Source organism: Eurytemora carolleeae, unplaced genomic scaffold, assembly GCF_000591075.1.
Source record: "Eurytemora carolleeae unplaced genomic scaffold, Eaff_2.0 scaffold831, whole genome shotgun sequence".
Classification (NCBI taxonomy): Eukaryota; Metazoa; Arthropoda; class Copepoda; order Calanoida; family Temoridae; genus Eurytemora; species Eurytemora carolleeae.
Genome location: NW_019396716.1, coordinates 6,267 through 18,590, shown reverse-complemented (window position 1 = coordinate 18,590; position 12,324 = coordinate 6,267). Strand labels below are relative to the sequence as shown.

Below are 12,324 nucleotides of genomic sequence, written 5' to 3'. Positions count from 1 at the left end.
TCTTGCAAGTTCTATAAGTAAAATCAAGTTTTAGAGAAAAAAAATACTTAAACTCTGAAGAATATTTTGCAAACATTTTTTAAAGAGATTGTAAGTGTAATTTCAAGTTACCCACCAAACAAAGATTCACAACGATACCTTTAAATGCTTTGCCTGATCAAGTATGAATTAGATATCAATGTTTATAATTTTGAAAAATGGGATCCATCTTTCACATGAAAAATCAATGAAATATTCTGGTCATAGGAAACTATTATGCATCTAGTATGTGAATTATCAAAATAATCAAGATTAAAAGCTTTTAACCTCCTCGGATACTAAACGAACACTGATGCATCTATTCTTGTTTACAAATACCGCCCAGAGAGAACTGGTTTCAATATGAACGCAGAGTATATGCAACTGAAATTAACTTTACTCAACATAAATAAAAAACAATTGCGCATTTCTATATAATATATCTATTATAAGAATTGTCGAATAAGCCGTTTTAAAATCCTAAACTAATGTTTAGCTTTGATATATTTATAAAAGACGACATTACTGTTTGTCTATCTTACAATACAAAGCAGGTAGTTTCCATTTAAACTCCGCACCTTTCACAGGTGTGGAGACAGTTTCCAAGATGAATTTATCAATATAAAAAGGTAATAGTTGTAATCCTTAAATAATCTTTAGATTGTATGCATAAGTGTATGCATATTTATCAAGTTATATATCTTAACTATTTTGTATATTTCAGTTATGTGCTTTTGACGAGTGTTTAGTTTAAATGAGAAGGTTGAAAATAAACATCTATAAAGAAAACTTGCTCATTATATTCACAAGTCTACCCATCGAAAAAACTTGTTGTCTGGGTCTTATTGAAAGGAAACCTGAAACTGATTCCTCTCAATACAACTAATAATCTATACAAATATGCAANCATCTTTTTAAGTTGAAGAAGAAAGTCTTAAAGAAAGTTAATCATTTAGTTTGATTTATAGTTTCAACACGTTTGAGCCTTTGCATTTTATACAATGTTGACTCAGGCAGCAAAAAAACCGTTTTCATTCTCTGAAGAGAGATACAAAATAACAAAAACTAATTAACACATTGTTCGACTTTGTAGGGTTTGCAGCGAACGAAACGTTTCGCGAAAAAATGCGAAATTTTTTTTCACTTTTTCACGAAAATGTATGAAGCGAAAAATACGAAGCGAAATATTTCGCAAAACCCTTAGGTGTTGAAGCTGTAATTTGTCTTTTTTGAAGGATTTTTCGCAAAAATGTTTGCATTTTTCACAAGCGTACGAAGTGCAAAAATTTTCGCGAAATTTTTTTTGTGAAATTTTCGCGAAACGATTTTTTCTTTTCGCTGCAAACCCTACTTTGAACCTACATTACATTACAACTTAAAGATTAAGGAGGGATTTGAACCGGCGGTAGGCAGACCAAATTCATTAAATTAAGTTCAAGGAAACCATTATTGTTAAATACCAAACACAATTGCAGACTAAAAAAAGAAAAGGACTCTCCATGAAATTGTAAGTGCCTTTTCATTTAAGGAATTGCATCATAATGCAATTGATATGGTATATTGTAAATCGGCTTGTATGATATCATGCATGCCTATTTACCATTACCAATTTACAATACATTCACTGTTGACTGAGGCAAAAAATGAATGCTTAGAGAAATTCTATATAAAAGTACATTAGAGGCTCTTTATGAGACCATTGATGTTATTTATTAATTTAATTAATGTTAATATTTACATACAACTGTAATGTTAATTGATATTGACATATAAATGTTGAATGAATGAATTTTTTAGAGTCAATATTAATGTTAATGTTATTGTTAATGTTAATGTTAATGTTAAAATTATAAATTGACAATCATAAACTTTCACGAATTGTTTAAAGTCAATGTTAATGTTAATGTTAATATTAATGTTAATGTTAATGTTAATGTTAATGTTAATGTTAATGTTAATGTTAATGTTAATGTTAATGTTAATGTTAATGTTAATGTTAATGTTAATGTTACGTATTGTTTAAATTCAATGTTAATGTTAATGCTAATGTTAATGTTAATGTTAATGTTAATGTTAATGTTAATGTTAATGTTAATGTTAATGTTAACATTGTATACTGACAATCATAACCTTTAATAAATGGTTTAAAGTCAATGTTAATGTTAATGTTAATGTTAATGTTAATGTTAACATTATATAATGACAATCATAAACTTTCATGAAAGGTTTAAAGTCAATGTTAATGTTAATGTTAATGTTAATGTTAACATTATATACTGACAATCATAAACTTTCATGAAAGGTTTAAAGTCAATGTTAATGTTAATTTTAATGTTAATGTAAATGTTAATGTTAACATTATATAATGACAATCATGAACTTTCATGAAAGGTTTAAAGTCAATGTTAATGTTGATGTTAACATTATACACTGATAACGATTAACTTCAATGAATTTTTCAGAGTCAATGTTAATGTTAATCTAGAATATGATAAAAAAATTCAATGCAACAACTCATACGTCAAATATTCCGAGAGATGGTTTTACAATTTATTTTACTTTATACAAACATTGAGAAAGAAAATACTATACGATTTATATGCAAAATAAATAGCAGTCAACAGTAGAAGAATGATCAGGATATTCCTTCACCTCACACCCAAAGGGTTCGTGGTGAACTGCTTTTCTCCGGGAACCCTGCTTGGATTTTAACCCTAGCTTTCCCGGCCTATCGGGCCGACATCCCCAGCACAACCCCCTCCGAGATAACGGACGGCGTGGCTTGGGTTATAAATAAACTCAGCTTGGCTTGTTCCCGAATTTTCAAGTAAACAACAAAATTAACCGTCATTTATGTATATACAGCAGGGGTATAATACCCTTAGATAACTATGATCGCAACGATCTTAAAATCCAATGAACCGCTGATCGTAAAAGATCAACAAAATCACAACATCATTACATTAATGTTAATGTTAATGTTAACATTATATAATGACAATCATAAACTTTCACGAATTGTTTAAAGTCAATGTTAATGTTTTATTTATGCAGCAGAGAAAGGGAAGGAAATGTTCAAGGCAGAAATCTGGTGAAAGGATGAAGGGATATAAATCGGGCATTAAGATTTAAAAGAGGGTTTTATAGTATTTCTGTTATGAATTACAGCTTACGAGTGAATTATAATAATAATTATCCCCAGAAAGGTTAGCTAATTATTAATTGATTGGATTCAATTAAATAGAAGGAAATATTTATGTTATTATGAGTTTTCAGAGATAAAAAATTTACAATTAATTAATTAATGAGAAAATTAACATCTATGTTTTTAATAGAGGTGTAGAAATGCTAATGAAATATTCGTAAAAATGAAACTGGTAAAATATTCCATTAAATAAGTTACTGCAAAATATTCTGTATAAATAGTAATATAAAATTTTATTTTTATTTTTTAATCAAAAGGATTTGAGTCCTAATTGCACAAACTCCCATTTTCTCATCCCTATATCTTTGCATTCAAAAGTCATAAAACTTACATATTTTAAACTATTAATAATTCTGTTAGATCAAATAATCAAACTTAGAAATATCAAAGGTAAAAAATATCAGGTTGCAAAGACAAAGGAATTTACAAATTTGAGTTTGTGACAAAGACACAATTTCTTAAAATCAAATGTTAGATTTTCTTTTGGAAAAATCCCTAAAATCATGAACATTGATTATTTGTGGGAAAAGAAATCTAAATTTGACCAAACAGGGAAGAGAAATAAAAAAGATAAGCGAAAAAGTATGAAAGGAGAAAGGAAAGATAAAAAAATGAAGAAATTTAAGAAATATCAAATTCAAGACAAAATCAACCTCAAATGGCAACTTAATGGTCACAAAAGAAGAAAAATTTCGTCTGCCTGTAAACTTTTTCTTCTCAGTAAGTTGCTTGAAATGCATATTTTCTTCAAATCTATAATTTTCCTATGTAGAGGAGTTTTACTCATTTGTCACTTGAAAAAACAGAAATGTTGGCGCAAACGCGTGCTAAGAAAAACAGAGAATAAAACTCAACTTGTTTTATAATTGGGGGGGGGGGGGGTCAACTCTAATTAAAAAATATCATCCCTGGGGGACTCTTCATCCCCCCTCCCCAAGTCCTCCTGAGTGTCAGAAGGACTATATTCATTAGTGTTGCGCTAACTTGTTTCTGTAAACTTATTCAAAGGAACATGATTCAAACTGTTTTGAAAAATAATTTGAACTTTACAACCTGTATTTATACTTTACAAATTACAACTTGACTCTACACTTTACAGCTAGTATTTGTACTTTTCAACCTGTATTTATACTTTACAAATTATAGCCTGTATTTATACTAAACAACTAGTATTTGTACTTTACAACCTGAATTTATACTTTACAAATTACAACCTTTATTTATACTAAACAACTAGTATTTGTAATTTACAACCTGAATTTATACTTTACAAATTACAACCTGTATTTATACTTTACAAATTACAGTCTGTATTTATACTAAACAACTTGTATTTGTGCTTTACAACCTGAATTTATACTTTACAAATTACAACCTGTATTTATACTTTACAAATTACAGTCTGTATTTATACTAAACAACTTGTATTTGTGCTTTACAACCTGAATTTATACTTTACAAATTACAGCCTGTATTTATACTAAACAACTAGTATTTGTACTTTACAACCTGAATTTATACTTTACAAATTACAGCTTGACTCTACACTTTACTAAACAACTAGTATTTGTACTTTACAACCTGAATTTATACTTTACAAATTACAACCTGTATGTATACTTTACAAATTACAGCCTGTATTTAAACTAAACAACTAGTATTTGTACTTTACAACCTGAATTTATACTTTACAAATTACAACCTGCATTTCTACTAAACAACTAGTATTTGTACTTTACAACCTGAATTTATACTTTAAAATTTACAACCTGTATTTATACTTTACAAATTACAGCCTGTATTTATACTAAACAACTAGTATTTGTGCTTTACAACCTGAATTTATACTTTACAAATTACAACCTGTATTTATACTTTACAACTTGTATTTATACTTCACAACTTGTATTTGTACAATACAACCTGTATTTGTACTTTGCAACCTGTACTTGTATTATACAACTTATATTTGTACTTTACACCTGTATATACACTTTATGCAACTTGTATTGTACTTTACAACCTGTATTTGTATTGAAACAAATTTGCTAAAACATTTGATTTTTTTTAAAAGAAAATCCGACAACTGATGAAACTTTATAGCTCCGCGTAAAAATATAGATAATAGTACAATACTGTAAAGCATATCACGTCTTTAATAAAATTAATCATGAAGTATGTACCATGATAAAATCCAAATAATTTGACAAAGTGACAAAAACCGAAAAAAAGACAAAAATATATCAAAAGTGGTATTAAAAAATTTGTCCACAGTCCACAATTGATTTCACAGCTGGATTCGCTAATTAGAGACAACAACTAGTTTTTGTATTGAGCATTTTGCATAAAACATTTTTTGGGCTATGAATCATATAATAATTAACCTAATAACATAAATATGTGGACAGCGACTTGAGATATATCTTTTATATTATAATATCATATCGATATATTTTGAAGATTTTTTCGGTCCTAAAGTGATTTGTTTATCTAGTATTTCCTTTAAATTTTGGATTTGAAGAGTTCTTATAATATTTAGGTACAGGTAAATTACTATAGCCCTGAGCTTGGAATCGACCCACCCTAAAGTGCATTGTGTTTTTTTTCTGTTCACCGTAAACGAGGCTTGTTGCTTGTATTTTTATTAGATACAGATCATAATAATACTCATAAGTAATTGTTAGAAATTCCCGTGAAAAAAAATACTTTTACCCCATCATCTTCATTCAATTCACTTGGTCCTTTTCGACTCCCTTCTATCTCTAAACCCTCCTCCTTTTTTCAGAAGTTTAGCAAAATTTATTCTAGTCCATTTTTCTACTAATTTAAGGTTTATTTTTTGTCTACTCCACTTTTCCACTAATCTCAGGTTTATTTTGTGTTTACTCTACTATTCTACTAATCTAAGGTTTATTTTGTGTCTACTATACTATTCTACTAATCTCAGGTTTATTTTGTGTCTACTATACTATTCTACTATTCTAAGGTTTATTTTGTGTCAACTCTACTAGCCCACTAATCTTTTGTTTATTTTGTGTTTGCTCTATACCATTTTACAAATCTAAGATTTATTTTGATTTTACTCTACTATTTTACCAATCTCAGGTTTATTTTGTGTTTGCTCTACTATTTTGCAAATCTAAGATTTATTTGGGCTTTACTCTACTATTTTACCATTCTAAGGTTTATTTTGTGTTTGCTCTACTATTTTACAAATCTAAGATTTATTTTGGTTTTACTCTACTATTTTACCAATCTCAGGTTTATTTTGTTTCTACTCTTCTATTCGGCTAATCTTAGAGTCTTTTTTGTGTTTGCTCTGCTATTCTACAAATCTGAGATTTAATTTGGTTTTACTGTTCTACTGACCTAAGGTTTATTTTGTGTCTACTTTACTATTTTACTAATCTAAGTCTGATTCTGAGTCCACTCTACTATTTTACTAATCTAAGGTTTATTTTGTGTCTTCTCTACTATCCTGCTAATCTAAGGTTTATTTTGGTTTACTCTATTATTCTACTAATCTAAGTTTTATTTGGGTCTACTATACTTTTTTCAAAAATATAAGATTTAATTTGTTTCTACTCTACTATTCTATTAATCTAAGGTTTATTTAGTGTTTACTTTACTATTTTACTAAACTAAGGTTTATTTTGTGTCTAATCTACTTTTCTACTAATCTAAGGTTTATTTTGTGTCTACTCTACTATTCTACTAATCTTAGGTTTATTTTGGGTCTTTTCTACTATCCTACTAATCTAAGGTTTATTTTGTGTTTGCTCTAATCTTATACTAATCTAAGATTTCTTTAGGCCTACCCTACTTTTTTTTCAAAAATATAAGGTTTAATTTGTGTCAACACTACTATTCTATAAATCTAAGGTTTATTTTGTGTCTACTCTACTATCCTACTAATCTAAGGTTTATTTTGTGCCTACTTTACATTTCTACTAATCTAAGTTTCATTTTGTGCTTACTCTACTATTCTACTAATATAATATTTATCTTGTGTTTGCTCTATCTATTTTACAAATCTAAGATCTATTATGGTTTTACCCCACTAATCTACTAATCTAATATTTATTTTGCGTCTACTCTACTATTCATTCTACTAGTCTAAGATTTATTTTGTGTCTACTCTAATATTCATTCTACTAATCCAAGATTTATTTTGTGTCTACTCTACTATTCTACGATTCTAAGATTTATTTTAGTTTTATTTTACTATTTTCTAATCCTAGGTTTATTCTGTGTCTGCTCTGTTACTCTGCTACTCTCAGGTTTATTTTGTGTCTACTCTACTGTTCTACTAATCTAAGGTTTATCTTATACTATTATTATTCTACAATTCTAAGATAAATTACCCTTAATGGTTTCTCTAATCTTGAGGTAAATGATGTTCTTCCGGGACAGTTAAAAGGACAAAATATCACTCCAGTCCCAGTGCAAACTTGCAGTTTATTTCAAGTACCGGGCCAACTTTTAAGCAGCTAGAGCTGGCGGTAAAGTGTATAGAACACACAGACTTTGAAAGGCAAGACAGTACACCCAATGATATATCCAGCTTTCTAGGGAGAATAAAGTGTTCTGAACGTTTAAAGGTTTCAGAAGTTTTCTTTAAAAAAATGTGAATGTAGTTAATTAAAGATTAACGCCAAATGTTCATTGCATTAAAATGTATTTTTTCTTTAATCAAGACCTTACACGGAAAGGGGCTGAAGAGGCATAATTTCAAGTGACCTTCCATTTGCAAAGTGGCGTGTCCTATTCACAACAGTACCTTTTAAAATTGTTGACATCCACGATGTCGGAATTATTAAATCTACATAAATATTTTGTTTTATATTTACTAAATATTTACTTTTGTCTTCTAGGATTCCAAGAAAATAGATTTTTACTTTTGAATTTTGGAAAAACGATTTTGGACGTTAAATATTAGGTATTTTTGAGTTGAATTAGCACTTTGGATTTTAAATATTCGGTATTTTTGTGTTGAATTAGCACTTTGGACGTTAAATATTCGGTATTTTTGAGTTGAATTAGCACTTTGGACGTTAAATATTCGGTATTTTTGAGTTGAATTAGCACTTTGGACGTTAAATATTCGGTGTTTTTGAGTTGAATTAGCACTTTGGACGTTAAATATTCGGTATTTTTGAGTTGAATTAGCACTTTGGACGTTAAATATTCGGTGTTTTTGAGTTTAATTAGCACTTTGGAGGTTAAATATTCGGTATTTTTGAGTTGAATTAGTACTTTGGACGTTAAATATTCTGTATTTTCGGGTTGAATTAACATTTTGGACGTTAAATATTCGGTATTTTTGAGTTGAATTAACACTGTACGCTAGCGTGCACTCTGTCACAAGTGCGTAGACAGACAGACAGGGGGGGGGGGATATTTGCACTGTAAATTCAAAACATTTGGCTTCTTGGATACTTTAAAGGTACACATGTCACATACAGTCCAATTATTACATGCCAATTACCTTACAAGCACTTATCTCTCCTTTAAACAAAATTAGCAGAAAAAACAGCAAATTAATTTTTTTTATGTTCTTCACTCTTCAGTTTCAAATTTTTACAGTGTGATAGCTCTGAGTTCTAGGGAGGAACTACGCCCCCCTTACAGGTCTAGGGGGGGGCACTGGCCCCCTTGCAACCCCTGTACACGCCCTTGCTCCGCCTTTACAGGAGATATACAGGATGTCCCATGAAACATGACATTAGTCATGACAAAATGAAGGTCGCCTTTGATCATTGAAGTAATTTATGGCATTTATTATACGTAAACCTAAGTTTAGAAGTAAAATCCTAGAGTTACTAAGAGTTATTAAGAAGTTCATTCAGATTTCGACAATTTTTTTAAATTTTAATAAACTAGTGAAATCCGAACAAAATTCTGAATATCTCCGGCAATATTGACAACACAAAATAGTCAGACCACATTTCGGAATACCAGGACGTACAAGGATGATTTTGTTATTATTGTTTCAAGAATCATAAATGTATATGTAGGTTGACGACTGAATGTCACAAATTAATTCTAATTTCTAAGACGACATATAAAAATGTCAAGCTCTCACGTAAAAATCGATTCTAATTATGCTAATTTCTTCCTAAAGACTATAAGCGAAAACCAAGTGTATTATAGTTTTTAAATCTTCATGTTAAGTACATAAAAGTTAGAACCGTTAAATTAAAGCCCGAGGCTTTGCATCGCAGGCTGAATCTATAATGTGGTTGTAGATAAGACATTTTCATCTTTGCATGGAGGGTCACTTGAAATTATGCTTACAGTTCCTTTAAGTTAATTTTGTATAGGATTGTTTTATTTAATATTAAAATATTGCTTTACAAATAAAGCGGTTGCATTAGTCATAAAATAAAGGTTATCTAGTGTTCTTTTAGTTTTTACTCAACAACAAAATAAATACCAAGGTACTAATGAAAGGAAAGTTAATTGCTGTCGCGCATACTCTGCGTACATGTTGAAACCAGTTCTCTCTGGGCGGAATTTGTAAACAAGAATAGATGCATCAGTGTTCGTCTAGTATCCGAGGAAGATAAAAGCATTTAATTTTGATAATTTTGAAAATTCATATAATATTTTCTTATGACTAGAATAGTTCATAGATTTTTTTTTGTAAAAATTGATTCCATGTCCAGGTTTTGACATCCGTCTTGTGTTTACCTTTCCGCCCAAAGACAGTGCACTGCAGTACAAAAAATGCGTACACCTCTTAAATAACTTTCCTTGCATTAGTACCTTGATAAATACCATGTATCTATTTGGTATTGTTTATTTGGCTATCTATCTGTCTGGATGTTTTTCTGCTTTTTATCTCTATCCATCTATCTAACCATCTTTTTATCTAGAAATTACTGTTTTACTGCTAGTCTATTTCTATGTTTCAACGTGGAATATTGGCTCTGAAGGTCACACAGGGACACAAGCGTAGCTATCAAACAAGCTCTTAAACGATCAATGCCAAACCAATGGACATGATCAGCTGCTGTGTATGTCATACAGGGACACAAGCGTAGCTATCAAACAAGCTCTTAAACGATCAATGCCAAACCAATGGGCATGATCTCATCTGCTGTAAATGTTACACAGGGACACAAGCGTAGCTATCAAACAAGCTCTTAAACGATCAATACCAAACCAATGGGCATGATCTTATCGGCTCTGAATGTCACATAGGGACACAAGCGTAGCTATCAAACAAGCTCTTATTTTATCAATGCCAAATCTCTAGGCGCGATCTCAGCTCGTATGTTTTTAACAGGGACTAAATTACTTCTATCACCGCAATCAAAGTGGAGTCTATTCTAACTAATTAGTATTTAGATAGCTATGTTACAGATTAAGTTTAATATTCGTATTTTCAAGATTAGCGCAGATATATACAGGATTTGCAGACGATGTACAACGTAATATATCTAGGTATGTTCCACGTGGATTTCACGGTTCTGTCAATATTCCAGAAAGCTGTGATTTTCGATCACAATTTGACCCATTAAACATAATTTGTTAGCCTTTTTTCTTAAATACTTTTTTGTTGGCATATGCATTTTGAATAAAAATGTATAAAATTAACAAATCCGTAAAGTATATGATTATTGAATTAAAGACCAAAACTCGTTTGATTTCAAATAGAAGAAACCGAATGCTGCTCACTCTGGTTAGTCAAGTGTGGTTCAGGTTAACAAAATATGGGGATTGCAGTATTTATTACATGCTAGTCTATCTAACTATCTATCTACCAATCCTTCTATCTATCTATTGATATGTTCTCTCAGCTGGATAAACTTCTACCTAGCTTTCTCAGTATTCTCTTCATCTTTCAGTTTTCAGTTGTGAGTAACAGCAGTGCGTAACATTGAGTAATCTTTACCCAGTAGGGAGTAATATTTAGTAATATTTCCTCAGTATTGGTATAATATGTAGTAATCTTTACTCAGTAGCAAGTAATGTTGAGTTTTCTTTAAACAGTAGTGAGTAATACTGAGCAATCTTTACCCAGTATAGCAAGTATTATAAAGTAATCTCTACTCAGTAGTGAGTAATACTGAGTAATCTTTACCCATTAGTGAGTAATATTGAGTAATCTTCACCCAGTAACGAGTAATATAAATTAGTCTTTACCCTGTGGCGAGTTAATATCGAGTTATCTTTACTCGGTAGTGAGCAATATTGAGTAATTTTTAGCCAGTAGTGAATAAAATGAGTAATCTTTAGCCAGTGGCAAGTAATATTGAGTAATCTTTAGCCAGTAGCGAGTAATATTGAGTAATCTTTACCCAGTAGTGAGTAATATTGAGTAATGCTTACAATATGCGTTTAACTGATTTTCCGTTTCAAACGATTTTTGCCATGGACGTTCACGTTCAATAAAACATATTGCCTTTCTGATGAATGCTTATCATTTATTCATACGGTGATAACCAGATAACAATGGAATAGGAAGACGACATTATAGCAATATTTAAGTGTATATGATGGTGTTACGAAGCAAAATAGGTTTATTATACACTTATTAAATCACTTATTTGTGAAATGGGTCTTTTTTTCACTGCATAATTGCTGTGTTTTGTCGTCATTGAACTTTTTAAGTTAAAACTTGACTCTAAAAGTCGTCTTACTATTCCAGAGTTTTCTGGTTATCACTGTATTTTACTTTAAACACGTTATATTAACATTTTGCACTGAATGAAATTAACTTTATGTTGTATACATTTGTAGTTCAAATCAAACCAAATCTATTCCTTAGTTTGGTTTGGTAGAAATCTAGGCAAAGTTGGGAAAAGCAAGAATTTTCAATAAGTCTAGGACAGGAATTCTCTCAGTATTTTTTTACCTTGAACTATTTCATTAAAGAGGAGGACAACCCCTCCTCCTCTTCCCCTCCCTTATTCCTTCAATCTCCCTATCCCTCCCCCCTCCTTTAATTCCCCCAATTTCCCCTCCCCCTCCATTTCTCCCCTCTCATTCCTCTCCCACCTCCATTTCTACCCTCTCATACCTCTCCAGTTCCCCTCGCCCACCTCTATTTCTCTTCTCTCATCCCTCTCCTGCTCCTTATCCCCCCTCCTTTT

General features: G+C 30.5%; 1 long non-coding RNA gene across 1 annotated transcript in view; it reads left to right on the top strand.

Moving 5' to 3' along the window:
* The first annotated feature begins 437 nt into the window (after window positions 1-437).
* The window catches only part of LOC111707726 (uncharacterized), a 15,799-nt gene continuing 3,912 nt past the window's right edge, over window positions 438-12,324 (top strand). Inside the window, exons 1-2 of the long non-coding RNA XR_002766508.1 lie at window positions 438-647; window positions 7,465-7,542. This is a non-coding gene — a long non-coding RNA (uncharacterized LOC111707726). The remainder of the gene's footprint in view (window positions 648-7,464; window positions 7,543-12,324) is intronic.